Genomic DNA, 16,288 nt, shown 5'->3' with positions numbered 1-16,288 from the left:
TAGAATGTGTTGGAAAATATTGAAGCAAGAAAACGGGTCATCTTTATGGCATTTAAAAAGACAAAGTAGTGTTTTGAAGGAATGATATATTGTGAAAAATAATTATTGATTATTTGAATCTTGCTTACCCACTATTAACACTCAATGATTTCATCACAGAATTTGCAAGTACCTTGTTTCCACTCTATTGACCCATTTCTTGGTGTTGTTATCTCCCTTGGTTTTGAAAACTCCTTTTCATTTCTGACAACTTATTTTTCATGATTTTTTTGATGAATAGTCCCTTTCTATTAATTAAAATATACTAAGAATACAATTCACAAAAAAGGGCTAGGGGATACAAGATCACCCTGCAAATGAGTTTGCATGGCCATAGCCCGAGTAAAAATACATGGCTACAGTTGAAATTAAACACTATTAATAAAAAAAACATATAAAAGGAAACCTCAGGAGGCCAAAATAGTGCTAGCTGAGGGTGGTGGTTCATCTTTATCATGGAAGCCCCAGTCATCTTTTGGATTGGGGGGTTGGCTAGGAATGGTCTAGCCATCTTTAGTAGCAGCAGTAGCAAGATCAGTGACAGCCTCCACATCTTTGATCTCTAGCTGCGGAGGAGAAATTTCTAGATCTAGGTGAGGCCATTTCCTAGAAAATGCCTGACAAGAACCAAGAGGAGGAGCCGAGGACCAACTAGAACCACCACAGGTCGGGGAACCTGAGTGACACCTCCATCCATCATTGCCTCTATTGTTAGAGCGGTGGTAGGAAGCCTGGGAGTGTGGGGTGTGTGAGTGGTGGCCCAAGGAATGACGCCATGAACGGTGGGGACGAGGCATCAAGATTTATGTTGAGGCATCTGGAGGAATTTTGGCAATAGTGCAAGGGGCATTGCCTAAGTGATTTAGCAGCTCCTGTAGGTGAGCTACCTCAAGGGCAACTTTTTTAGCTGGCACTTGAATCTGCATAATTACATTATTAAAAATGCATGCCTTAGTATACATTACAATATTCATATCCAAAAAGCTATGTGTGAAAAGAACATCATTCCTATATTTCTAGAGAGTAAACAAAATTTGCATCCTAAAAGTATGCCAAATCTGGGTGAATTTCTAACCTAGATTCTTAAAGAATCACCCAGAAAAATCATGTGCCAAGAAAATGGTTCAGGCCTAAATGGCTTAAAAAAATTATGAATCGAGTGTCAATAATTTTGGGCATGCCTACAAAACCAGAAGATATGCAAGAAAGACTTTGGTTGTCCACAAAAAGGCCATCCGGAGTCTAGAACCCCAGTATGTTTGAGCGGAGACCCCAAGGGGAGACCTTGGAAGGTAACACACCAAGTAAAAGGGGCAATCTTTGGTTATGTTATAGCTCTCCAAATGGTATCAGAGTGTTTTCTCCATTGAGAAAGAGAAGATTACAAGTGCCATCTTTGGTTGAGCTTGTCCACCATTGGAAGATGGGGAAAAAGCCATTGATAACCCAAACTTGGCTTATAATTGGAAAATGGAGTGGAAGGATACCACTTCCAATCATGCCACTGAGGTTGAATAGACTATATAGCCACTTTGTTAATTAAGTGAACTAGAATTAAAGAGAGAAAAAGGTCAAAAGTCTTCTGATCTGAATAGATAAGGTGGTAGTGTACTTGCATATCTTTTGAGGACTTGAAACTCATGGAAACCCCTGAGAAGAGATCCTTGGGAGTTCTGATGCAATGCACTAGCACCTTGAGTCTTAGCAAGGGGAGTACCTTGAATGGAAAATAGGGGAGACCACCCAATGTTCTGCTGATTCAGGGAGAGGCCATTGTAGAACTCATCCCCAACCCATCAAAGTCAAGGCTTAATAGCTTCCCAAGCTTTCCATATGCTCTTGATGACAAACGAGCCCCATATGGTCACTGGCTCATGCATAATGAGAAGGTTGTGTAAACCAATCCCCTTCCAAGCAGGCCTGTTGATAGGAAAGCTAGAAGATATGCAATGTCAAACCAAAATCTTCCAGGCTTAATCTCTAGTGATAGCATGAATAATCCATTCAAGACAAAGTGCAAGGCCTTGTTTCTGAGTGGAAAGCAAGCCAAGACCACTAAATTCTTTTGGGAGACAACAAAAATCCCAGGCAACTCTATGAAACCCATGATAATCTGAACCAGAAGCCCAGAGAAAATACCTTAGCAATCTTTCCAATTTTTTATAAGAAGCTTTGGGGGGAGCCCAACAAGAATAATAATAAGCATGAGTAGCTGCAAGAACCTTCAAGCAAATCTAAAATTTTCCAGCAAGGGAGAGCAATTTTGTAATCCAATACTCAAGCTTCTTGGTGATCTTGGCAAGCACAACATTCCAAAGTTCAACAAGTGAAGCCTAGAAAGAAAAAGAAATGCCTAGAAAGAGGAAAATCTCTCCATGCATAACCCATTTCCATTCAAACTGGCTGAGCTAAGGTGGAGTTGGCAAGAATGACTAGCAGAAGCAGAGTGTTAGGTTTGACAAAAGGTGTCCAAGCAACTTAAAGCATTGTTGATGTTATCTTCATCCTCAAGAAAAGTGAGAAAGGAATCATCTGCAAAATGGCCATTGACTAACTACGAAGATGATTCGGGCAAGGAAATACCACGAACTAATTCAAAAGACACAAAATGAGCTAGCAAATAGCCAAAACTTTCAGCAGCAAGGACATAAAGCGATGGGGCCAAAGCACAACCTTGCCTGATTGAGGGCAGGCTTCATGAGAAAAAATACTTACTACACTCGATGGAGCATTTCTAAGAAGGAAAGCCAGAAAATTCAATGCCTGTGTACCCTTGTCTGCCCCAATATGGGCGCGCACCATTTTCAGATTCAGCAATTTGACCTTAGCCACTGAAATCTCATCTGTAATCATCTCCTACATCACACATTATGTGGGTTTAGTGACAAAAAATATATAAAAGAATTTGAAAGAAAAACAAACATATAAATACACAAATGTGAAAGGAACAATCATACATACACCGATGTGTAAAATGCTAACCTAGAAACAAATGTCGTGTATCACCAACTGTTGAAGCACTGCAAATGTATTAAGAAGTGTAATACTAGGGATTCCTCTAGGGTTCATGGCATCACTTGCATTGTAATTTTGAAGCCTAATTATCTTAACAGAGCCCCGTATTGAAACTCGGCGTAGTGATCTGAGCGCAAAGAAGAGCTTCCGATCCGTGAGGTTGATTTTTGTCAACTTAGGGCAAGCAATCTACATTGAGAAATTAGGATTCATGCATCCCAGCCTGAGGTACATGAGTTTTGAAGACCGTATATACAACCTTTTCACTCCAAAACAACAATAAATGGACAGATTTCGAAGATGTGGGTAGAGTTTGATGAACCTGTGAAGCCCCAACACACTTTGACAATGAAATGATTTGAGATTTCGAGAATCCTCAACATTGTTGGGCACCTTGGGGAATTTGACGAATGCCACTTTTAGGGTAGTGAGGTCCTGACAATGGGAAATATAAGTTAACCCTTACCCTAAAAACTAAAAATTTATACCCGGCACTTAAAAGTTGCTCGGCACATGAAGGTGCCGAGTGCCATTTTTACTCGGCACTTGCTCAGCACTTGAAGGTGCTGAGTGACAAGCAACAGGTGCCGAGTGAACTCGGCACAAAGAGCAGCTCAACACTTGCACAGGAAATACTCGGCACCAATGGATGCCGAGTGAGCTCGGCTCCAACTGACAAAGAAGATGCTGAGTGTTCTGTTTCAAATTTAGGAAATATAACTTAGGAAATATTTCAACATGAATTCTTTCACAATTAAAACTAGAAAGCCAAACACTTTAAGCTTTCAACCAAACTTGTTAAATCCAAAGAATAGAAGATGAAGAATAATAGAGTAAGTATGCTGGCTTGCTTTCTATTCAATCTGAGATTTAAACTATTACAAATCTGGGAGCATTTGGCTTCAACTAGAAAACCCTAAATTTACCCTAAAACTTCAAATGGCTTCAATACTTCAAACTTCAACTTTGCAGCTCTAATGGCTGCATACAAAAGTGCTTGGAGCAATCACTACTTCACAGGTCGAATCCAATGAACAATAAACTTACAGAATGATCAGAGAGAAGACGTGCAAGTGCAGGCAGGAAATAAGAAAATTTCCTTCTCTGCACTCTGACGACTGGATCTGCTAATCTGCTCTTCTCTACAACTTCTCTACTTTGCTTGATCTGCACTTTATCTACTCTCAATGAATGAATGAATGTAGAGACATTCCTTTTGTCTTCTGACCTAAAACATTTTCCCTCTCATTCCCAGATTAAAAAATCTCACCTACCACATTGATGTTTTCTATCTATTCTGGGTCGTCAGGTGGTAGGTGGGAGATTGGCTCAAGGCACAAACGTCAACACTGCATTAAATTTTCCAACACTCCCCCTTTGTCCCGAGCCAAACAAAACAAGGATCATAGTTGATCCACATCAACTACACCAAGACTCTGTCTTAGGTGCACAAAAGTTCCAATGCCTAAGGGCTTGGTGAAAATATCTGCTAGCTGTTGCTCTAACTTCAAAAATTCTATCTTGATATCCCCATTCTCCACCAATTCTCTGATGAAGTGATATCTAATTTCAATGTGTTTGCTTCTCCCATGGAAGACTAGATTCTTGGACAATGCAATTGATGAGATGTTGTCACAATAAATTGTGGTTCCATCTCCTTGCCTTTCATTCAAATCTGTCAAGATCCTCCTTAGCCAAATTGCTTGACATGTTGCTGCATTTGCTGCTATGTATTCAGCCTCTGCCATAAATTGAGCAACAATAGGTTTCTTCTTGGATGCCCATGAAATTGCACCCAATCCCATATGAAACATGTATCCGAAAGTGCTCTTCCTATCATCTATACTTCCAGCCCAATCACTATCAGTGTAACCAATCAACTTGAATTCATTTGATGCAGTATATAAAATTCCAAATCCCTTGGTACCTTTCACATACCTTAGGATCCTTTTTCCCGCTTGCCAATGGGAATCCCTAAGGGTTTCCATAAATCTAGAAATTAGACTTACTGCATGCATTAGGTCTGGCCGAGTTGCTGTCAAATACATTAGACTTCCAACCATGCTCTTGTATAGTGTTGGATCCACTCTCTTGCTAGAGTCTTCCTTGCTCAACTTTAGAACTATTGCTGTTGGTGTGGGGACTGCGTTACTGTTCTGCACTTTAAATCTCTCCAAGATCTGCCCTGCATACTTTTCTTGAGAGATTAAGATGCCATCATGCATTTTTTTTACTTCTATGCCTAGAAAGTATTTCAAGAGACCTAGGTCTGTCATTTCAAATTCACTTTTCATGGCCTCTTTGAACTCACCAATTAGAGCCTTGTCATTTCCAGCAAAAATTAAATCATCTACATACAAGACAACAATCAACACATTACCATTTGCTGCCTTGATCTAGAGAGTAGGCTCACTATTTCTTTTGCTAAAGTCATTGCTCATCAAATATGAGTCAATCCTACTGTACCATGCTCGTGGAGCTTGCTTGAGCCCATAAAGAGCTCTCTTCAATCTATATACTTTGTTCTCTTCACCTGCAACTTCATAACCAGGTGGCTGCTCCACATACACTTCTTTCTTCAATACACCATTTAGGAAGGCGTACTTCACATCCATTTAAAATACATTCCACTTATGCTAAGCTACAATTGCTATGATAGCACACATGGTTTCCATTCTTGCAACTGGGGTATAAGTCTCATCATAATCTCTTCCATACTACTGTTTTTAGCCCTTGACTACCAGCCTTGCCTTATGCCTATCAATCTTGCCTTCAGCATTGCATTCGGTCTTATAGACCCATTTCACTCCAATCACTTGCTTCTTGGGAGGCAAATCTGTTAGCTCCCATGTCTCATTCCTTTCTATAGCATCTATTTCCTCATCCATGGCATTACACCATTTCTTCTCCTTAATAGCTTCCTCAAAATATATTGGATCAGTATGAGAAATTAATGCAAAATTAACACTCTCATCATAATATTCATACCTTTCATCTTGGTATATCTCCCTAAGACACTTGGTCTTTCTTGGTAACAGGGAGGAGAGTGTGGGATTGGAGTCTTCATTGCTACTGCATTGCCGCCTTGGTCGATCTTCACTGGTACTCGGCGCTAACACTCGGTCATGCCTAGAGGAGCTCGACACTGTCTAAATCTGCTTGCCTTTTCTTCTATCTGCTCCTTCTTCTTACTGTTCATCAGCATCCTCTTCATTCATAAATGGCACTTTTCTTGAAGCGATTGGTGACTCATCAATTTGTCCATACCAAAAGTGATTTTCAAGAAATTCGACATCTCTTGAAAGCATCATCTTGTTGTTCAATGGGTCATACAATCTGTATGCCTTTGATTCTGGGCTGTACCCTGTGAAAATGCATTTCACACCTTTGTCATCAAATTTCTGCCTGTGCTCTTTAGGCACATGTGCATATGCAACACATCCAAACACCCTTAGGTGTTCAACTGTCCATCTTATTCTTGACCAAGCTTCCATTGGAATTCTATCACGGACTGCCTTTGTAGGACACCTATTAATTAGGTAAACTGTTGTTGCCACAGCCTCTCCCCAAAATTTAGTTGGGAGACCTTTCTCTTTCATCATGCTCCTTGCAATTTGAATAATGGTCCTGTTCTTTCTTTTAGCCACTCCATTCTGCTGTAGTGTATAGCTGGCTGTGAGTTCTTTCTTTATGCCATGTTTCCTGCAAAAATTTACAAAAGAATTGGAGGTATACTCCCCTCCTCTATTTGATCTAAGGACCTTGATATAGTGTCCACATTCTCTTTCAACCTGGGCTTTAAATTCTACAAATTTATCAAATGCTTTAGATTTATTTTTTTTAAAATACACCCATGTCTTATGACTGAAATCATCAATAAATGTCATAAAATATGTACTCCCCCCAATGGAAGTAACTTTCATAGGACCAACTAGGTTAGTATGCACTAATTCTAGTTGATATCTAGCCCTCCTAGAATTTCCAAAATTAAAGGGAAGCCTATGTTGCTTACCCAAAATACAAGCCTCACACTTGTCACAAGAATTTCCTACACATGGCAAACCTTCTACCATTCTTTTATTTGACAATAAATTTAAACCAGCATAGCCAAGATGACCATACCTGAGGTGCCATAGCCATGAGGGGTCTTCAATCACACTCCTTAGAGCTGATTGTGTGGGAGGTGCAACACAAACTTGAGATGAGAAACATGTCTCTATCCTCAAGGGAAACATTCTGTTCTTTGTCATTTGAACTGCTGCAAGTAGGTTTTTGCTCCCATCCTTTTCTTGAATGATACACCTATCATTCTCCATCAACACTTTGTATCCATTTTGAATGAGCTGACCAATGCTTATCAAATTGTGGTTCATACCAGGGGCGAAATACACATTTTGTATTTCCTTTTTCTCACCTTTCTTGGTGCGGACCATAATAGATCCTTTACCCACAACTGGTAGGGTTCCATTATTACCCATCTTAATTTATGATTTGAAACTCTTGTCAATGAATGAAAAAAAGGTTTCATTACCACTCATGTGGTTGCTACATCCACTGTCGAGGTACCAAACCTCAGGGATTCCTTCTTCACCAACATTACACATGATGAAGGCAGTGTTTTCACTTCCCATATTCACATCAGCCACATTTGCTTGTCCTGACTGATCTTTTTGTTTCTTCCATCATTCATTTGCATAATGCCCATATTTATGAAAGTAGTAGCATTCTACATCGCTCTTATTTGATTTGTAGTTTTTCTTACCTCCTCTTGAAGTATTTTGTGAGCTACTTGCTCCATCTGCTCTTCCTGAGCTTCTGCTGCAACATTCCTTTGCCCTCCATTACCTCGACCTCTGCCTCTGGAGTTCCTGCCTAAGCCATTTCTTCTTCTCCCCCTTCTTCTTGGATTTGACTGAGCCTTGAAGGCTTGGTCTTGGGTAGAAGAAGATGTGGATCTATTGATCCTATACTCATGGGTTTGAAGAGAACCCATCAACTCATCCATTGTCAAAACAGTGAGGTCTTTTGCCTCTTCTATGGTCATGACCAAGTTGTCATATTTATGAGGTAGACTCCTCAATATCTTTTCCACTATCCTCTACTCTTGATAGTCTTCTCCATTTGACTTCAGTTGGTTAATCACATTGGATGTCCTTGAACTAAAGTCTGCAACTGATTCATTCTCCTTCATCTGAAGGTTCTCAAACTCCCTCCTTATATTCTGTAGCTTTATAGTTTGAACTTTATCAGTCCCCTTGAAGTTCGTCTCAAGGATATCCCATGCTTCTTTTGCATAATTTGCTGCTGCAATCTTTGGAAAAATTGTCTTTGTCATTGCTGCTTCAATCAAACTTAATGCCTTAGCATCCCTCCTCCTTGACTCTTTCAAATGAGTCTTTTGTGCATTTTTGAGAGCAGAATACTGAGTTGGATTAGTCACATCATTGAATCCATTAACTACAAACTCCCACAAATCATTTGCAACCATAATGGTCTTCATCTTCTTTGCAAATGAATCATAATTTTGTCCATTAAATGATGGTGTCTGCTGCCATATCTTTCCTACATCTCCTGCCATGTCAAATATCCCAAGAAAAAACAAATTCCCTAACACACTGTGGATGTGGGGCCTCAAAGCTCTGATACCATGTGGGAAATATAAGTTAACCCTTACCCTAAAAACTAAAAATTTATACCAAGCACTTAAAAGCTGCTCAGCACATGAAGGTGTCGAGTGCTAGTTTTACTCGGCACTTGCTCGACACTAGAAGGTGCCGAGTGATAGGCAATAGGTGCCAAATGAAATTGGCACAAAGAGTAGCTTGTCACTTGCACAAGAAATACTCGGCACCAATGGATGCCGAGTGAGCTCGACTCCAATTGAGAAAGAAGATGTCGAGTGTTCTGTTTCAAACTTAGGAAATATTTCAATGTGAATGCTTTCACCATTAAAACTAGAAAGCCAAATGCTTTAAGTTTTCAACCAAACTTGTTAAATCCAAAGAATAGAAGATGAAGAACAATAGAGTAAGTATGCTGGCTTACTTTCTATTCAATCTGAGATTTAAACTATTAGAAATTTGGGAGCATTCGGCTTCAACCAAAAAACCCTAAATTTACCCTAAAACTTCAAACGGCTTCAATACTTCAAACTTCAACTTTTCAGCTCTAATGGCTGCATACAAAAGTGCCTGGAGCAATCACTGCTTCACAGGTCAAATCCAATGAACAATAAACTTATAGAATGATCAGAGAGAAGACGTGCAACTATAGGCACGAAATAAACTTCCTTCTCTGCACTCTGATGAATGGATCTATTGATCTGTTCTTCTCTGCAACTTCTCTACTTTGCTTGATCTACACTTGATCTACTCTAAATGAATGAATGAATGTAGAGACATTCCCTTTGTCTTCTGACCTAAAACATTTTTCCCTCTCATTTCCTGATTCAAAAATCTCACCTACCGCATTCGTGTTTTCTATGTGTTTTGGGTCATCAGGTGGTAGGTGGGCATTTGGCTCAAGGGGAAAATGTCAACACTACATTAAATTTTCCAACACTCCCCCTTTGTCCCAAGCCAAACAAAACAAGGATCATAGTTGATCCACATCAACTACATCAAGACTCTGTCTTAGGTGCACAAAATTTCCAACGCCTAATGGCTTGGTGAAAATATCTGCTAGCTGCTGCTCTGACTTGCAAAATTCTATCTTGATATCCCCATTCTCCACCAATTCTTTGATGAAGTGATATCTAATTTCAATGTGTTTGCTTCTCCCATGGAAGACTGGATTCTTGGACAATGCAATTGATGAGATGTTGTCACAATAAATTGTGGTTCCATCTCCTTGCGTTTCATTCAAATCTGTCAAGATCCTCCTTAGCCAAATTGCTTGACATGCTACTGCATTTGCTGCTTTGTATTCAGCCTATGTTGTAGATTTAGCAACAATAGGTTTCTTCTTGGATGCCCATAAAATTGCACCTGATCCCATATGAAACATGTATTTGGAAGTGCTCTTCCTATAATCTATACTTCCAACCCAACCATTATCAGTGTAACCAATCAACTTGAATTCATTTGATGCAGTATACAAAATTCCAAATCCCTTGGTACCTTTCACATACCTTAGGATCCTTTTTCCCGCTTGGAAATGGGAGTCCCTTGGGGTTTCCATAAATCTATAAATCAGACTTACTGCATGCATTAGGTCTAGCCGAGTGGCTATCAAATACATTAGACTTCCAACCATGCTCTTGTATAATGTTGGATCCACTCTCTTGCTAGAGTCTTCCTTGCTCAACTTTAGACCTATTGCTGTTGGTGTGGGGGTTGCCTTACTATTCTGCATTTTAAATCTCTCCAAGATCTGCCCTGCATACTTTTCTTGAGAGATGGAGATGCCATCATGCATTTGTTTTACTTCTATTCCTAGAAAGTATTTCAAGAGACCTAGGTCTGTAATTTCAAATTCACTTTTCATGGCCTCTTTCAACTCACCAATTAGAGCCTTGTCATTTCTAGCAAAAATCAAATCATCTACATATAAGAAAACAATCAACACATTACCATTTTCTGCCTTGATGTAGAGAGTAGGCTCACCATTGCTTTTGCTAAAGCCGTTTCTCATCAAATATGAGTCAATCCTACTGTACCATGTTCATGGAGCTTGCTTGAGCCCATAAAGAGCTCTCTTCAATCTATATACTTTGTTCTCTTCACCTGCAACTTCATAACCAGGTGGCTGCTCCACATACACTTCTTCCTTCAATACACCATTTAGGAAGGCAGACTTCATATCCATTTGAAATACCTTCCACTTATGCTAAGCTGCAATTGCTATGACAGCATGCACGATTTTCATTCTTGCAACTGGGGCATAAGTCTCATCATAATCTCTTCTATACTGCTGTTTGTAGCCCTTGACTACTAGCCTTGGCTTATGCCTATCAATCTTGCCTTCAGCATTTCATTTGGTCTTATAGACCCATTTCACTCCAATCACTTGCTTCTTGGGAGGCAAATCTGTTAGCTCCCATCTCTCATTCCTTTCCATATCATCTATTTCATCATCCATGGCATTACACCATTTCTTCTCCTTAATAGCTTCCTCAAAATATATTGGATCACTATGAGAAAATAACGCAAAATTAACACTCTCATCATAATCTTCATACCTTTCATCTTGGTGTATCTCCCTAAGACTCTTGGTCTTTCTTGGTAACAGGGAGGAGAGTGTGGCATTGTTGATTATGGCATGCATGACATCATCATTTTGCCTCTCAAAATCCTTTAGACAAAATTGAAGGATGCTTGTTTTCCTCCACAAGAATCGCCACCTCTGGGAAAGCAAAGAAGAGCGTACCACATCTCTGTATGAAATCCTTGCAAAGATGTGATTCAAAATTAAATCATTTGGTAAAGCAAAAAGCCTGTCTTTGTCAAATGCTCTTTCCCTTGACCTTGTCACTGCCATACTACCCTCCCCATGCTCGCTCAAGATGAACAAAATTTTAGCAGCACTAGTTTGTGATTTTTTCTTTGTTGTTCTCTAGGTTAAGAACCCTACTTATAAAACCATTTTCCTCCCTTCTTAACATTATATATATATATATAAACATTTTCCTCCCTTCTTAATTATATAAAACATATTTTACACATTTTTTTTTTCTTTGATATGTCCAATTATCATACTTATCATCTATGATGACACTTGTATAATTTTATAAAATTTTGAGAGAATTTGCTACCATAGATTTTTTTAATAAAATTAATGCCTTTTTAATGAAATTTTTAATACTTGCCTTGTATCTATGTTCAATGTGAATTGAAAAGTCAAATCAGTTATATATTTTTAATAAATTTTTGGGAGAATTTATTTCTGATAGTTGTTTTAATATTTCTACTTGACTTGTGTCTATGTTCAATGTGATTAGAAAAGTCAACTTCTTCTCTGTCATGATCTTAGCCACTCATTTACTAAGCCCTATCAAGCTCCTTCTCTCATATAAAAATTCCCTCTTAATCCACACTCGAGAATCTTGTAAAATATATTTTCCAATCATTTTGATACGAGATCTCATTTTACGTAATCACTCGTGATCTCTCAACCTTACCCTCTAATAATGAATCACGTTAGATAATTTTAAATATTGAATTAAAACTCAACATGTAATTTACCAATATGTTTTCTATATGGGGACTCGAAACCCCTTTCATGTAGATTTTGAACCCACCAAGATGGACATCTAGAACAAAGTTGACATGAAAAGGTTGAGTAGCCTAAAATAGAAAGATACACAACAATCAAGAAAGATATGGGAAAGAAGAACTTGTTGCCAAGGAGAAACCAACACCAAAGGTTGGTCTCACCTAAATGACCAAATCTTTAAGTGAGAGAGATCATTGGGGAATTGAGGTTCCCCAAACAAAAACTCATAACGATCTTGGATCCTTGATCCATCAACAAAGCTATGTAAGTCCCACAAAAGATGTTATGCAAAAAGAGATAGACTCTCACCACAAAATAGAACGTCCAAAACCTACCAAGACAAAAATTTGAAAACAAACATCTACTAGAATGGTCCCTTGAAAATTATTAGCATGCATCTAGTCAAAAGTGCAAGAACAATAAAAGAGCATCTAAAGAAGAACCTAGAAATGAAAGAGTTGAAAAAACCTTGTCCTTAAACCATGGAACCTTCAAAAATCCACCAGACTAACATGACACCATTATTATAAACTAAATGAGGAGAGGTAAGAAAAATATAATATAAATGAAAGAGATCTCTTAGAATCGATGACACATAATATGCAAAGAATAAAAAGATTCAACTTATTGTGTTTGTAAGAGGCACCCAAAACTAAATATTGGTTAAGAAAGATACCCCAAACTAGTACACTTATCAAGAACAAGAATGACCTTCATGTCTCTAAGAAAAGGAATGGTAAAATTGTGAGTATCTAACAAACCTCATGTTCCTCATACTTCAAGCCATGTGGGAGAAGAGAGGAATCTCCTAAGAATACTTTTGGGTGATGCTAGAGCACCCACAACTCCAATCCAAAACCTCCAAAAAATGAACAGTACTGAGTGTGTAGGTACAATCAGAGAAAGGAACTCCCTCAAAAAAAGTAAAATATCAACATTTCGTATGGTTGAAGTACATGAATGATGTGATAACTTGAGAAATTTATGAAGTGAATGTATGTGCAAAAAGCTATGTATCATAAATGTTAAATGGAAATGAACTAATATATATTGGAAAAAATGAGTATTTTCATGCAAGAGAAGATGAGATATGAGCTCAAAATGAAGATTTGATCGCATCCTCAAGAAGTTACAAAAAATAGTAAGTTCTAAATTCTCTTGCTATAGGTACAAATTATTTGATAAAATAGCTGTAAGGAAAGGCACTAGTGTTAAGAAGTCAAAGGAAGTACCCACTATTTGAAATTGATTAAAAATATGTAGTTGGAAATATTTCTTGGTTCTTCTTCTGGAGGTCAAAATGATTTTTAAAAAAAAGAATCAATTTGAGAATTATAGAGATGCTAAAATTCTAATGCATGATAGATCTTTTTTCTAGTATTTCCATGAAAACACAGATAAAAATGAACCTAGAGACAACCCATGGAGATTAGATCTAGGAAAAATTGTGGTCCCAAATGTATTTTTAGATAGAGAGCCTATAGAATTGTAGACAATCAGTTTGAACCAACTACTAGGATTGTAAGGAAAATAGATGGTATGCCACTCTAGTTAGAAGAATACTTTTGATTAAGCACCCAAGGCATTACAAAAATTAGTAAGGATCACTTTGGGAATAAATATTAGAGAACCGTGAAGTTTGGTAGATATAGGGAAATTGAAAATTTCATGTATAGGGGCCACAATAATTGAGTAATGTATGTTGATAATATGGGTCCTCATTATGTTGAATCCTTTATGGATTTTTCAAGTACAATTTTTATGCATGGTCACATTTAGTTGGAGAAGATGAGCAATGAAAAATTCTTCTTTACTACATGAATATGTGTATGAAAATAAAGAAACTCCGCACCTATTTGGAGTTTGATTTTTCCAGTGAAATTCAAAAAACCTTTTATAATCAATTGGTCTAGATGGAAAACTACTAAGTCTTTCAAGAATTATTCCCTCCATTGTTACTTTAATTCTCCATAAAAAGATTAGCCAATTTAAGAATTTAATTAAATTGGTTACAATTGATGAAGAAGGTGTTAGATAGCCTATCTTGTTGTGGTGCCCACTTTGGGATATACATAAAAGCGTTAATGATTTCATAGTATTCATGGATTTTTTTTTTCAAGAAGATAGTAAGGGTACTTGAGGGAACTATCATAGGGTTGTCACAATCAATTAAGGATATAGTTAGGCCCAAAGAATGTGAAGCTAATAAATGTTATAAATACAACTTGGGTGATTGGATTCTCATGCCAAAATATTTATTGATAAGTTTATATGAGTGCATATATGCACATTACTAAATTCCTTTGTTCATCCCTATAATATTAGGTTTCTTATAATTAATATGGGAGTTATTATTGGTTGAGAAGGACATTATTTAGCCAAGATGGAAGGGTAACATGATGCCTTACTTTATAAATTTTGATGGATATGCAATTGGATACAATAAGATTCAAGATTTTTAATAAGTCATCATGAATAATTTTTAGTTGTTTAGTGATCAAAGTAGATATTATGATCCAAAGGGGTACATTAAAACCATAAAAATTAGGTATGCTCATCAACTACACATTGAATATGACATTATTATAAATTTTGATAACCTATAAGAGGCATACCAAAGGTTCAAGAAATTTAATGTTTTGAATATGATAGACAATCAGAGGCTTTTGAAGTATTAGATAGTTTCCAATAGAAAGAAGGGCTAACCCTTGAGTACAAGAAGGTCGAAGAATCAAATGAAGGTTACCTCCCACCTATCTAACTAATGCTAGTTTTTAACTTCAAAAAATAAATAATGAAAAACTCCAAAATAGAGAAATCCTTACCATTAGTCTTATTTCTAACTAGCATAAAAAATGGGAAAACATACTAGTAGGAAGGAAACATATTTCTGCTATTAGTCCGGTACCTGATCATCTACATATATAAAAAGGCCCCATAGGGCACCAAGTTTAGTGGGATCCAAAACATTAAAAACCAAAAAAATCAAAATCAAATCTAGTTGTTCACTTTCTTTCCCCATTCCTTGCTCTTCTTTCACTCAAGATCCTCCCTATTTAGGTCCACCCCTTATCTTTAATAGGTTTATCAAGGAGCACCCTTAGCCAATCCTCCACTATAAACTATAATAGAGTGGGTAGTTTCACTTTCCTTTCCCAAATCCTTCTCATACTTGTTCATCTATAGGAAACAAAGTGTGGTGATGTCCTCCCCCCAAAAAGTCAAATTTTTTTCAAATGCCAATGTAGTTATCTACCATTTCCTTCATCAAATCCTCTAGCTTCTCCATCTGAGCCTTTCTTTGGCTCTATCTATGGCTATGTTTCCCTTTCTTCCTGCCACCTTTGGGAGTGCCTTTCATGGGGGAGGTGATGTCCTCCCCCAACTTCTATTTAGGGATAGGACAACTTTTAGGGTGTTCAAGATGTGTGAGGGGCTAGTTGGGATAGAGATAACCTTCTTTCCAATGTCCTAGTGTGGTCTCTTCCTCTTGGTGGGATTTTTCTCACTCTTAAAAGACTCAAAGTTGAAATCATATTTGAGGGGAATTAAATTTCTCCATTTGGAGTCATTTACTACCTCTATCAGTAGTTTTCTTGCTCCTTATTATGTCAGTATCATAGTCAATAAGGCTAATTTTCAGCTCAAAACAAAGGTTTTTTTTGGTTAGTCATAGTGGCCAATGAGTCAACTAGAACTGGCAGATTTAAGGCAAGGTGATGTTGGTAAATTTTGCACATAAAACCTTGGTGGATGATATAAAAGGGTTTTCCTTCGCCTCTCTTTTTCCTAGCCATAAAGACATAGTCTTCAATGGAATACAAAAGAAGGTATGAAAAAGAGATTAGATCATGGTTTTTGAAATGGTTGAGAATGGGGAAATGGTAGTAATACAATACCTAAAAATTATCATCAAGAGTGATGTATCCCATATTGGAATTCTTTAGAATAAATGAGAGGGAGGGTAAATTAGTTATCCAAGGTCCAGATATACAATTAAAACTTTTCACAACTTAGTGAA

At 37.6% G+C, this 16,288-nt stretch overlaps 1 pseudogene; it reads right to left on the bottom strand.

Annotated features, from left to right (window-relative positions):
* Window positions 1-542: 542 nt before the first annotated feature.
* Window positions 543-11,532, bottom strand: LOC149530616 (uncharacterized; annotated as a pseudogene).
* Window positions 11,533-16,288: the final 4,756 nt, after the last annotated feature.

Source organism: Cupressus sempervirens, chromosome 11 (assembly GCF_028749045.1).
Source record: "Cupressus sempervirens isolate cs-2001-9-10 chromosome 11, ASM2874904v1, whole genome shotgun sequence".
Taxonomy (NCBI): Eukaryota; Viridiplantae; Streptophyta; class Pinopsida; order Cupressales; family Cupressaceae; genus Cupressus; species Cupressus sempervirens.
Note: the sequence above shows the minus strand (reverse complement) of the source record. Positions and strands in the feature narration are given on the sequence as shown.